Raw genomic sequence first — 14029 nt, forward strand, 5'->3', positions numbered from 1 at the left:
TCCAGGTTATTTCTACTTTTCTACTCTGCCATCCCCAGTGTTCTGGTTTATCCTCATAGGCTGCTGTCTTAATAGACCCAAGATGCTTTGGTTTCAGGAACAACACACAGAGCCCAAGTCCAGTGGCAGAAAAGCAGACATTCTTATCGTGTGGCTTTTTTTTTTTTTTTTTTTTTTTTCCCCAAGAAAAACCTTCCCAGAAGCCCCATCAGCAGATTTCACTTTTAGCTCCATTGGCCCAAATTGCATGACATGCCTGAACCAATTGTTTAGCAGGGGAAATCACTCCGTCCTATCCAGCTTCAACCATGAACTCTCAGTCCTGGGTAAGAGGGCAGCCTAGCCTTCCCTAAAAGACCTGGTAACTTGGAATAAGATGAACAAAATCAGAGTTCTATAAACAAGGAAGTAGGGAGATGGCAGAGGGGACGGCGACTAACACGTCCATATTAAACAAGAGTTCTCTGCTTTCTCTTCTTGAACTTGAGGGGCACAGCCTTGGGGATTTGGGGGATGCCCCTTTGATCATCTCATTTCTTCTCCTTGGTAGCAAGTAGTTGATAGAATCGCACCAGAAAAATGAGCAAAATGTGACAAAGAAACAACTTCAATACAGTGAGGATACTGGGGAACAGACCAGATGTGAGCAGGCAGGGAAGTCTTTAGCAAAACTGTGGAGTGCCCAAAGCTTGGCTTCTGATGCGTGGAGCCTTTCTGTTTTGTGTTCTTCTTCCTCACTCCATATCCCACCCAAGAAACTCGGTATTTTTATTTTCTCCTCTTTGCTCCATTAAAGCATCAAACATATTCACACACGGTTTACGTGACCAAGGAGTGCAAGATAGGGATTAAAAAACAGACTTGAAATACCAGCTCTGCCATGTGCTAGCTTTCTGACCATTTTGAGCCTCAAGTTCCTCACCAACAAAGTGAGAATAATGATACTACCCAGCAGGTTGTTACTGCTATATTTGTTAGTGTTCATCCTATTGGGGCAAGCTAACTGCTAACAACTTTAAAATCATAATGGCTTAACACAAGTTTGTTTCTCACTAACACAGAGTCTAGTGTCGATGGTCATGATCGGGTGCCTTTCTGGTGACCTGAGGACTCAAGGATACGGCCCTTGTATTTTAAGGTGCCACTGTCTTCAACACAGGATCTTTAGGTTTTCGTTGGAAAGTTGTGGCTGCTTTAACTTGGCTTAGAACCATTTCATTGTTGAGAACTAGGACCCGAGATCCAGGGTGGGAGCTGGAATAGAAAACTTTGCTACGTGCCCAGGTAGAGATGTGATGAGCATCAAGCTAGTCTCTGCCACATTATTATTATGGCTGTTGCTGTTATTGTAACTAATACCGTGTATTGAAACGGCAGTCATTTTCCAGATGTAACTATGGACCCTAAGAGTTCATTGATGTTCATGGCCGTCATTCCAGGAAACCATTTCTGAGAGCTTATGTACCTTAAATCCCAGTTTGAGATGTCTAGGGAAGAGAAAATAGTCCATTAAAGATGAGAACAGGGAAGTCTAGTAACTTCTTTCCTCTCCACAATACTTAGCATGGTGTTGGACACAGCAGGTGCTGACCCAGTGACTGTGGCACTTACTCATGGTGGATGCACTACTCTATTTCCTTGGGTCCCTTTCCCATTTTCATGCCCCTTGGCTCCATGTTTGCTTTAACTCCCGGTATCCAGAACCCACGCTTCCTTGTGAGGGGGCTGCCCTCATGCTTCTGGAGTCTCCTTTGCCTGTGTACAGAGAGAGTGGGGGGGCATCTAGAAACATGCATTCCTCTGAGATGGCCTTTGACCAATGGAGGGAGGGGCTCTCAGTCTCCAAATCTCCGCTGTGGGAGAAGCCAGGCACCTGGCAAGCATGGGACCTTGCTTGACATTGCACCCTTGCTTGGCTTCCTTCTCACTGTCTTGCATCCTCACTTCCCTGCAGGGGACACTGCCCAACACATCACTTTCTCACAAATCCGCATCTCTGGGATGCTTCTGGGGAACCAGCCTGAGATAGGAGGTAAGCTGAAGAGGCAGAATTTTGAAGATTCTGGGCCCTGTTTGAACGGAATAGCTGAGACGGGTCTTTGAGAACATCAGTATTTGCCTCCCACCTCAGTTTTTACATTCACAAATTAAAGGATCACACAGGTAGGCTTTGGTATGATATGCAGTTCCTGAGCAGTGTGGGGACTCAAAGATGTTTATGGCAGCTCATCAGCCTGCATCCAGTGCTTCAAAGGGTTCTAAGAGACTGGCTCAGCCAACTGCCAGCCTGGTCATCTCGAAACTGAAATGAAAGCAGCAGAGAGGGTTATATTTATCAACTGAGTGAGACTTGCTTTTCTCAACAGGATATTTATGTTGTGAACTGGTAAAATCTGAACTGCAGAATATAAATTTCTAGACATTCTTCTTAGATGATGCAGTCTGCCACAGGTGACGTGTTTTCAGCTTTATGCTATGTATTAATATAAAGCCATTCCTTACTATTCTACCTTAATATATAGTCTCTTTGGTTTTAATTAGGTCTGTCCTTGCTTCTGAACTTCTGATTTTCCCCAATAATGTTCAGGAATAACCTCAGACCAGGTACATACAAGGTACAACGTGGTATGTACAAGGCTGTACCTCAAGCCACTTGAGAGGCTACCTTGGCCTTGGGCACTATGGCGAACACTGTAAAGTGCCACCTAGATCCCCCTCAATAAGGACTTGCAGTCCCAGCGGTGCAGAGTGCTGCTAGCACACAGAGGATGCCTGGGCTGCAGAGAGCAGCCTTACTGATGTCACACCCCTGCCCATGGCACCCAAATCTAACAACTGATTGATGTGGACACATAAAGATCTGGCCATCTCAGACCAACTTAAAACAACTCTGAAGGGCCATTTGAGCTCCCGAGCCCTGCCCCTGTGGGACTGACCAAGGTTGTCTTTGACCTTGGCTCAGTTTCTGTTTCTGCATACTGCTTCCTCCTCTTTACAGAGGTGTTGACCCCTTAATCGGCATTCTGCCCAAAAACTCCATCTTAGGGTCTGCTTTCAAGGGAACCCAACTTGTAACAGTCACATTTCTCTCCCTCACCAGCCAGACTCTCCCTGAAGACATCAGGGAGGAATAAATAGAGTGGTCCTTCAGTGCTGGATGCAGCTTGGCTATTGCTTTCAAACCCTCTGGGTGTCTGGTAAGGATAGGATGAGGAGAAAGAAGGGTGCAGTTTGAGGATTGTATCATGGCAGGGCTACCTTATTTTGATGCAGGGAAAGGGGTAAAGAGGCCTTCGCAGTCTCTGCAGGGGCCCTGCACTATAATCCCTGAGCATCTTTAACCGGGACAGCTCTGTGTTTATTCCAGACATCATCCCTGAGGGCTCCCTCTGCCTCATCCTCACACTCAAATGCTGAAGAGGTTAGCAAGTCCTGCTGACTCTTCAAATTGTATTCTGAATCTATCTACTCTTTTCCCTTTCCTCTGCCTCCACCCTAGCCAAAGCCACGATCATCTCTTACCCAGCTAAAATGTGTCTTACCTCCTTGCAATTCATTCTCCTCACTATAGCCAGAAAGATTTTTGAATACTGACATTTTTCACTTCCAGGAATTTCACTGTTTCTTTTCATAATTGCCAGCTCTTGATTGTAATCATCTCCTCTCATTTGACATATATATACCCACCCACATCTCTCCAAAATACGAAGTATACAGATTTTAAGTTTCTGTTCTGATTTGACTATTAGCTCGGTTTCCTCAGTTATAAGTTTTTTCTTTTGTGGAGTTTGGTGATGCTGTTGTATAGAGTTTAGCATCTTCAAATGGTTGATGTATTTAGATTGTGTGTAAAGCTCTATGCTTTCTGCTTGTTGCTGAAATGCAGCCTGGTTTCCTGCAGGTCCCTTGGGGTGTGGGTGGGAGCTGATGCCTTGGCTTGCATTGTGGGGAAGCCCAGCACAGACCACAAGGCAGGGGCTCACTGTCCCACCTGCGTGTAGAGGCTGCCTCTTCCTCCTGGGTGTCATCAGCCATTCAAAGCTCTGACCTGGTCTCCGCCCCAGATTTCACACTGACAGGTACTGCTGGGTGCAGAAGCATCACTTCCTGACCTGGAAATCGTTCCTAATAATGCAACCTAAAGGCCATCCCACATTTTTTTCCTTCATGACACTGATCACAATGAAGAGTTAGTAAATATTTACTCATTTATGGCTGGATTTGCCTACTAAACCAAGTTCTATGAAGGCAGAGATAAAGTCTGTTTGGGCTACCACCAGGTACCCAGTTCTCGACACTCTATTTGACACACTTATTTCAAGAAATCATTATTGAATAATGTGTTGTTTAGGCTTCCATAACACCTTTCATTTAAAGAAAGAGTTCTTAGCTCAACACAGTTTGAAATCAACCACGAGAGAGGACACCTTATCAGATAAGGAGCAAAGGACCTTGTGCTTCTGGTAGGTTCTGTAAGGAAAGGTACCTGGTGGGGTCTGCTGCACAGGCCCCTTGTCCAGAGGGAACTGCAGCCCTGCCGCTGTCCTAGGTTGACTTTGGAGCCTGACTTCACCTTCCCGAGAGCAGGGAGCTCATTTTCCTCTGAATTCACAGACTGCTGCCTGCAGAGAGGCGGTGCCTGCAGAAACTGCTGCAGGGCCATTATGGGGCATTCAAGGAGACGATTACATTAGTTGCTGGGTCCTGGGGGGCTCGGCAGGCAGGAAGTAGAAGGAAGGAGGGAGGAAGGGCTTCAGCCTGCACCACTTTTGAGTTATCCTGGGGTGCCAGCACCCTCAACCCCTCATCAGCACGACTGCCATCTGCACCAACCTGCCCACTGCTCTTCACAGTGGTTGCCACTGCAGTTGGTAAGGGACCTTCCAGAAAAGAGAATGTTCATGCCACTTGAGGAAGAGGGGGCTGTAGAGATCACAGCTTCTCTCTGCACCTCATTCTATAGCTAAGGGAGCTAGCCCAGAACACAGATGACTGGCCCAACGTCACACAGGCAGTAATAAGTGGGGCTAGGGCCAGAATGCAAAGTTACTGATCCCCAGGGCGCTGGAACTGCAGCAAACTGCCCTCTCCTTCTCTCTTTTCCTCCTGTTTCATCCCCTTTCACCTTGTCTGCTTCATCTTGTTCCCAGCCTCTTACCACTTCAGCCCTGTGCCACCACTACAAAGACACTGCCGCACCACTGACACCCCAGGCTCCTGGGCCACCACCATGCATTTTGCCTACTCCTGCTTGGGGCTGAGGGGATTGCTGGCCTCTGACCAAAGCTCTCTCTATGGTTTCAAGCAGAATCTGGGAGCTGCAGTATTAATAGCAGGGAGGGCCTGCACCAGCCCAGGATTCCCAAGCCTCTGCAGGAGCACTGGGGATTCATTTTACTCCCAGGCTCGCTCTTATCCCAGGAGAACAACAGCCTGATTCCCAGATTCCAGATCCGATTCCCTGAGATGAGAATATTCCTGAAGCCCCTGGACTGTGCGTGGCTTTCATTTGACAATCTCGAACACATACCTTTGTCTTTATCCTCTCTGATCCCCTTCTGCCACAGCTTCTCCTGCTTGCCCATCTCCCCCAAACAAGATCATTCCCTGGAGTCACTCTTATATCTGACATTACACCTCGACTCTTGTACCCAGCACACTGTATTGCAATGACCTGCTTCTTTCTCTGTTTCTTAGTCCTCCCAGGGAGCACCTTCAGGGCAAAATATGTCTCCAGCACCTAAAGAGCTGGCGCTGAGAAGGAGCTGGCGCTGAGAAGGAGCCGGCGCTGAGAAGGAGCCGGCGCTGAGAAGGAGCCGGCGCTGAGAAGGTCCTCTGTCATTGTCGGTTGCAGGGGATCTGGCCACCTGGGATCCAGCTCTGTGGTGCAAACGGGAGGAAGGGAGGCAGAGCCAGGTTTCTCATCCCCAAACCGCCCAACCCCACCTCCCACCTCCCACCTCCCACCCTCAGTTGGAACCTAAGGTGACAAGGGGCTGCTCCTCATACCTTGCTATGTCACAATTTTCTAACTAACCAGAGCCTGTCCCCTCAGGTGAATGTGTGGGAGGGAGAACAGCCCGATTGAGGAGGCCCTCCGAGCATTCCTGACCAGCTGGGGATCCTGGCAGGACGGATCCTCCACAGGAGCGTTTTTCTAGGGTGTGTTCTGTGGAACGCTAGACCTGTGATGTACTTCGGGAATAAAAGGTTCAGAGGTTGGCTTTTGGGAAATGCCGCTTCCTACAAACCTATCTGTCCCTGTTGTAGCTTCACCGTACACCCTGCAGCACGAAATGTGAATTGCAAAACAGTAAAAACAAAACATTAACAGCGGGGGACATTCCTCTGCTGACCCCAAAGTTCAGCAGGTGCGGGACAGGGAGAGGCGGGCTCTCTTGCCTGCATCGGGCTTGGGGAGCCATCTCCGCCTCGCGGCTCGCAGACAGGGCTTCTCTGCCAAAGCAGCGCCTCGGGGCGTGTTCTCCCACCCATCTGTGTTCAGGCATCCCTTCCCTCTCATCTGGATTTTGTTTAGGCCTATTTGCAATTCCTTAAAAAAAAAAAAATCTAATAAATAGTTGGAGCCTGAAAGAGAGCTGGCCAATGAAACGCCGCGTTGGGGCATTACCGCATCGGTGATTGGCTGCCCTGAGGCGATGGCTGCGTTTCCCGGGCACCGCCGTGCGCCGGTGCCCACGCGTACCAGGCTTCGGGGGAGCACTCGGGAAGCGCGGGGGGTCGCGTACCCTTGGCCGGGGGCCTGGTCGCCCGCTGGCCTCGCCATTCTCGGCTCCGCTGCTGTTGCCCGCGCGCCTGTGGCGGAGCGAGCCTGCCTCCGGAGCAGCCTCACTGCCCGGATCCTGGACAGACCTCCCACGTGATAACCGTGATCACGGTGTTGATGCTCACTCTGGGGCAAGGGTGCTCACGTGTTCTCGTAATTGGGCGGAGTAGCCCTTCCTTCAAAGTCAGCCCCGGTCCCCTTGCACTGTGCAGCCCTCTCTGCCCAGACCCTGCCCGCATTAAATCTCCCCTTAACCTCTAAAATGCTCATTGCCAGCGCCCTTCGTTAGGTATTTGTAGCAGATACTGTCTCCTGGTGTAGCGCCATGTCCGTTCCCCCTTTCTACCATGATATAAAACCTCCTGATTTTTAGCTGGGCGCATGGCTTCTGGAATCATGACTATGTTCCCAATTCCCTTGCAACTAGATGTGACTAAGTTCTGGCCAATGGGATGGTCATGTCCTACTTCCAGGAAGTGTCCCTAAAATAAGGGAATGTGTCTTTTTAGGTCCCTTCCCCTCTCCAGCTGTCTGGAATGGTGCTACCATGTCTGGTGCCCAAGCAGCCAGCTCTGACCCAGAGGTAACATATTATGGATTGTGGAGCTGCAGGATGGAGTAGCCTGGGTCTGATGGTTCTGTTAGTCAAGGCTAGCCAAAGAAGCAGGACCAACAGGAAATACATATGTTTATGTATGTATATGTTATGCATATGCTATGTATACACACACACACACACACACACACAGAGAGAGAGAGAGAGTTAATAAAGTGGATCATGTGATTGTGGGGTTGGCAAGTTCAAAATCTGCAGACCCACAGAAGAGCTGATGTTGCAGCTCAAGTCTGAAGGCAATTTGGAGGCAGAATTCCCACTTCTTCAGGGGACTTCAGCCTTTTCTCTTAAAGCCTTTTACTGATTGAATGAGGCCCACCCACATTATGAAGGGTCATTTGCTTTACTCAAAGTTTACTGACTTAAATGTTAATCACGTAAAAAAAACTTCACAGCAACATCTAGATTCATGATTGAGCAAAATCTGGTTGCCATGGCTGTTATGGACTAAGTTCTGTCTCCCCCAAATTCACATGTTGAAGCCTGAAACCCTGATAACTCAGAATATGACTGCATTTGGAGATAGGGTTGTAAAAGAAGAATTAAGTGGGCCGGCTGCGGTGGCTCACGCCTGTAATCCCAGCACTTTGGGAGGCTGAGGTGGGCAGATCACGAGGTCAAGAGATTGAGACCATCCTGGCCAAAATGGTGAAATCCTGTCTCTACTAAAAGATACAAAAAATTAGCCGGGCATGGTGGCGCGTGCCTGTAATCCCACCTACTTGGAGGCTGAGGCAGGAGAATCACTTGAACTGGGGAGGCGGAGGTTGCAGTGAGCTGAGATCGCTCCATTGTACTCCAGCCTGGCGAAAGACAGAGTGAGACTCTGTCTCAAAACAAACAAACAAACAAAAGAATTAAGTTAAAAGGAGGCTTTTAGGGTGGGCCCAAATCCAAGCTGACTTGTGTCCTTACAAGAAAAAAAGATTAGGCAGGGCACAGTGGCTCATGCTTGTAATCCCAGCACTTTGAGAGGCCGAGGTGGGTGGATCACGAGGTCAGGAGATCAAGACCATCCTGGCTAACACTGTGAAACCCCGTCTCTACTAAAAATACAAAAAAATTAGCTGGCCTGGTGGCGGGCACCTGTAGTCCCAGCTACTCGGGAGGCTGAGGTGGGAGAATGGTGTGAACCTGGGAGGCGGAGCTTGCAGTGAGCAGAGATCACTCCGCTGCACTCCAGCCTGGGCGACAGAGCAAAACTCTGTCTCAAAAAAAAAAAAAAAAAAAGAAAAAAGAAAAAATGATCAGGATACACACAGAGGCACTGGGATGCATGTGCACAAAAGGACAACCATATGATGGAAGGGGAAGCAAGAAGGTGGCAAGCCCAGGAGAGAGGGCTTTGGAGACACCAACCCTACCAGCACCTTGATCTTGGACTTCCAGCCTCCAGAACTGTGAGAAAATAAATTTCTGTTGTTTAAGCCACCAAATCTGTGGTATTTTGTGTGACAGCCACAGCAAATGAACACACATGACTTTGCCAAGTTTAGACGTAAAATGAAGCATCACAACAGTGCTTAGTTAACAAGACTGCATGTACTTCCGAGGCAGGCGCAATGCATTCATCTCTGAAAATTATGTGGTTTTCATATGATGCTAAAGAGTTTGGGCTTTAAAATCATTAATGCTGGTGGGTGATTGAAGGTGGTAAGCAGGGAGTGCCAAGGTCAAATTTGGATTTTAGAGAAGTCTCTCTGAAACCAGTGATGGGTAGAGGAGAGTGAGATTGCAATCAGAGAGTCCGGTTAAGGGTTGATGTATAAAGATAGGTAGAAGATAGATACAAAGGGACAGTGATGGTAGGAAGAGGAGAACTGAACAGCACATTGGCAGGAGGAATAAGGAAGAGTGAAAACCGAGGGAGAATCCCAAGTGTCTCGTTTGAGAGGCTTAGGGGGATGCTGATGTCACCAACTAAAGTCAAGAATGCAGCTGATTTCCCCTTTTGTGGTGGTGAGCCTGGTGCAGCATGAAACAATTCATTTGCTTTTAGGCATGTTGAGTTTTATCTGCCTTTGGGACATCCACATAGGGATTCCAGCAGGCAGTCTGATATGCTAGCATGGAGCTCAAGTCTGGTTGGAATCCAGATTTCTATGTCTGTTTCCATCCAGCAATTAAATTTCCAAGAGCAGTGAACCTTCCCACCACACTTGCATGTCTCAGTCCTAGATCTTCCAAACACGCGTGACTATTTGCTTTTGTTTTCCTTTTTGGCCATTGTTATCCCAATAAGATCCATTTCAGAAAGGATGTAGGCACCATTGAGGACCCCTTGCTGCACAATAAAGACCTAATTGTAATTCATAACAGATATGAATCGTATTCTACTGTTCTGGGGTCTAATTTTTTTTTTTAATTCAGAATCTTTGAATCTCTCCCCCAAAGACCTAAGACTAGCTTGAATGTTAGAAGGATCTGTCTCTGGGCTGTATGGAGAAGTGTGGCTGCTATTTGAGAGCAGATTCTCATGGAAAAACCATTTTTCCCCTATGGAATTTTCCTCCATGAGTCTAACCCCATCCTGGCTCTGGGCCCTCCCAGTCTCCTGCGCTGAGCAAGCAGGTAGGGAGAGAGCAAAGGGGTGGTCTGGAGTTTCAGGATCTGCATTTGAGTCTCTCCTCTTGATTTGTGACCCTGGACAAGGCTCTGCCAATCTCTTGTTACCGAGCACCTGGTCTATGCCAGGTCCCAGAGCTTTTTGGGTTTCTATCTGGGCCTCAGCATCCACATTGGACAAAAAGGGTAAATATTCCTGCCATGCAGGGTTATTATGACAAATGCAATGAAATAATAAATATGGAAGGGCCTCTCACAGTGCCTGCCTCAGAGTGGAAAGTCAATAAATACTAGGGCATTCTGTGTCTGAAAATCTCACCTCTAATTATTCTCTTTTCCTTCCCAATTATACAAAACAGCAGCAGCAGTAACAGCAGCCACAAAATGCACTCCAAGATACTTCTAGCAATTTCTTGCTGGGGGAATGTTTGCATCCTTGGTTAGTTAAAAATTTTGTGTTCCTCCCATGTCAGAAGCCCCTGGATCTTGTGTGAAGCTGTGCATTCCCTGATTAGTTTGTTTCTGTCCTTCTGTGGCTTGTTCTAAAGGGCTTTGCTGCTGCCTTCATCTGAGGAAATTCACACACTAATGCAGTGGTATCTCATCGCAATCTATTAGGTGTGACAGCTACTGGCAAGAAATAGATTTGTGTTTAACTCTTTGTTGCCCAGCAGGGACTTCTATATACATTGGTACAAATACATAAATACAGAAAGCCCCGAGCTCCACGGAGAAGAGCTGAAGGGATGCACCTTTGTCCCAGGGATGGCCCAGGCCCTGCCAAACGCAGGCAGGCCAGGGGCTGAGGGGCGGGGGACACTGGGGACAGTTCCATCTGTGTTCCCCAGGCCACAACTTGAGTGGACAATGGGGAAGACCACTGTGCAAAACTGTAAAAGGCGCTCAGAGTAGCTGCTACCAACCGCCCGTGGGGGCCTCTGGCTGGGGGCTAGAGGCGGGTAGGGAGCTCTTCCTCGCTGTCGCCCCAGTTTCCACAGCAATCCTTTGGCGACTGAAGAGTCTCTGCAGCAGTCCCTTTTTAGGGGATGCAGGTGGCTGGCCCTTCCAGTCCAGGTCTGGGGGAACTGAGCCATCCAGCCCAAAGACATTCAGCTACTGGAAGCACTGTCTCCACCATCCCGTTCTGCCAGGGGATGGGCACGCTGCCTGTGGCAAACTTCTGGTAGAAGTCTGGTCGGTAGGCTCCAGCTCCATGCCCTTGACCCTAGAGAACTGTTCGATGTCCAGAACATCTTTGCAGTAAATGGCCTGAGGGTCAGACTTGAAGGACGGCTCCAGCATGCCGGCTCCCACCCGCTTGAAGTTCAGCTTCTTCAAGAGGGGGTGCTCCTTCACTTCGCGGACACTGCCCCCACGACACCCCGGGCGTTCAGCGGGGTCCTTGCAGAGGAGCTGTCAGCAGAGTGAGCGGGCCTGCGGGGAAAAGCGCTCGGAATACTCCTCGGGGATCTCCTTCACCAGCTGCTCCACCTCCTCCCGCTTGATCTTCTTCCTCTGCTGGAAGGGCGACAGGCCTGCAATCATCTCGTACAGGAGGCAGCCTAGCGCCCACCAGTCAGAGCTGAACGTGTATGGTTCATTCTTCACCACCTCCGGAGCCACGTAGCTCACGGTGCCCACACGGCCTTTGATGGTCTGGCCCTCGGGCACGTGCACAGCCAGTCCCAGGTCGGAGATGAGGATGTGGCGGTGGTCATCCAGCAAGATGTTCCTGGCTTCAGGTCCCTGTACACGATGCGTGCCCGGTGCAGGTCCTCCAGGCCGCAGCAGATCTCGGGACGTAGAAGACAGCCCGCGCTTCGGGGAAGCCAGCCCGGCCCATGTGGTAGATGTGGAACTTGAGGTCGCCCCCGTTCATCAGCGTCAGCACCAGGCACAGCGCCTTCTTGGTCTCATAGGTGTAGGCCAAGCTCACTATAAACCTACTGTTCACTTTCTCCAGGATCTGCTTCTCGTTCAGCGCCATAGCCTCCCCTTTCTGTTTCTCGATCCGCTTTTTCTCTAGCTTCTTGCAGGCGTACATCTTGCCCGTGGCCCGCACCTGGCAGGCGCACACCTCCCCAAAGCCACCTTTGCCCAGGACTCGGTACTGCCTGAAGGTATTTTTGGTCACTGGCTGCCTTTCCAGCCACTTCCACTGCAGGAAACGGTTGAAGTAGATGCTGTCGAGGTAGTCGGCAAAAGGGGCCGTGATCAGGTACTTGTGGGTCTGCCGGGTGAGTGCCTGGGAGAGTTCTTTGCAGGGCCCCTGCTCCAGCCGCTGGGTGCAGTTCGTCACCAGCTGCCGGGGGACCTCAGGGATGAGGTCAGGAACCCTGTGGCTCAGAAAATTCTGCATTAGCCGCCGCCCACATGCCTTCCGCTTCTCATCCGGGGTCACTTCATACTGGGCCATCCCATCCAGGAAGGCGATGCAGCGGCTCATCTCCGGCCTGGTGGCACAGAACTCTCAGAACAGCAGGCGCCCAATGGGCTGCCGCTCGCACAGTCTGTGATAGTCACGTTGGAGACTAAGCCGCAGCTCTTCGCACTGGCTGATGTGAGGGAACTGGAGCATCTGCCGCCATTTCTTGCTTTTGCCTTTGCAATTTCCACCGCCACCTTCCCGGGCCTTGAGGAGCACCGTGTCCGCTACGATGTTCTGGAGCTCCATGGGATCGCGCGCGAGTGCCGAGGCCGGATGGCGATCGGCGCGGCTCTGCTCGGCTCGCAGTGACCGCGCCGCGGCTGCCACCCGCTCCCCCGCCTCTCCCGCACATATAACCGACACGCAGCACACCCCATACATCAAATCATATAACCGACACACAGCATAACCCACACATTGAATCATCTCTAGATTACTTGTAATACCTAATGAATGTAAACAATATGTAAATAGCTGTTACGCTGTATTGTTTCATGGAACAGTGACAAGGAAAAAAAGTCTGTACATGTTCAGTATCAATGCAATTTTTTTTCCAAATATTTTTGATCCAAGGTTGGTTGACTCCACAGATCCCCCAATCTGGAGGGTTGACAATACAGTGAAATTCACTGACAGAGATTTTCCTTTTCTGATTTCTGTGACACAATTAGGTGAACAGGGTATGAAACCTCCTTTTGGCACTGCGTTTCCACAGCTCCCCCATCATTCAAACACACATTTCCTATGCACATACTGGAGGCACAGAACAAAAACCCAGTACCACAGAACCACCCAGAGCCTGCAACTTCACTCCAGGGAAAAACCCTTTACAGTAAGATACTTTATCAGTTTTCTCAAGAGCGGGAAGTTTGTGGTGAACATATAATCATCTGAAAGGTGTTAATGCTCGAGTCAGGCGTATGGGTGGAAGGAAATTTTCCAAAAAAGGAAAAAAAAATAAAGATGGGGAGGAGTTAGGCTGGGTGAAAGAAGTCAGTCAAAGGTATACAGGATTCCACTTATATGACATTCTAGAAAAGGCAAAACTATAGGGAGAGAGAACAGATTAGTGGTTGCCAGAGGTTAGTGGGGAGGGGTGGGTGTGACTATACAGGGAAATTTCTGGGGGTTGATGGAACAGCTTTGTATCCTGATTGTGGTGAGGGCTGCACAAATTTATATGAGTTAAAATTCATAGAACTGTACCATCCTCCAAAAGAAGTCAATTTTACTGTATAATAATTTTAAAAACAAGTACTTTTTTTTAAAGATGGAGAGGCTAACAAACTTTGCAACCTTTCCAGGTAAGGGTCCACGAGACCTGAGCAGCTGCCAGCCCTGAAATGGTTGGAACAGGAGAAAGAAGAGGAGCTCGACAGATACTCTGCCTGGGCTGGCAGCCCTGCTGCCCCACATGCTGGCCAGCTGACAGCGGGCACATCCCTTCATCACCCAGTGCCTTTCTTCCCTCTTGTGAAAATGGAGAGATGCTGAGAAGGTTACCTCAGCTCATCCAGGGAAAGCTTCTTCAGCTAAATAGGCTGTAGAAAGGGCCTACAGCCTAAATTTTCAAAAACAAGTTAATGCCAGAATATAAACTCCGTGAAGTAAGAGATTGTGTCTGTTTCATTCT

General features: G+C 49.2%; 1 pseudogene; it reads right to left on the bottom strand.

The window, feature by feature from the left end:
- Positions 1-10565: 10565 nt before the first annotated feature.
- LOC129464015 (G protein-coupled receptor kinase 6-like) lies at positions 10566-12680 on the bottom strand (annotated as a pseudogene).
- Between the last annotated feature and the right edge of the window lie 1349 nt (positions 12681-14029).

The sequence above is a fragment of the Symphalangus syndactylus genome, chromosome 15 (genome assembly GCF_028878055.3).
Source record: "Symphalangus syndactylus isolate Jambi chromosome 15, NHGRI_mSymSyn1-v2.1_pri, whole genome shotgun sequence".
Classification (NCBI taxonomy): domain Eukaryota; kingdom Metazoa; phylum Chordata; class Mammalia; order Primates; family Hylobatidae; genus Symphalangus; species Symphalangus syndactylus.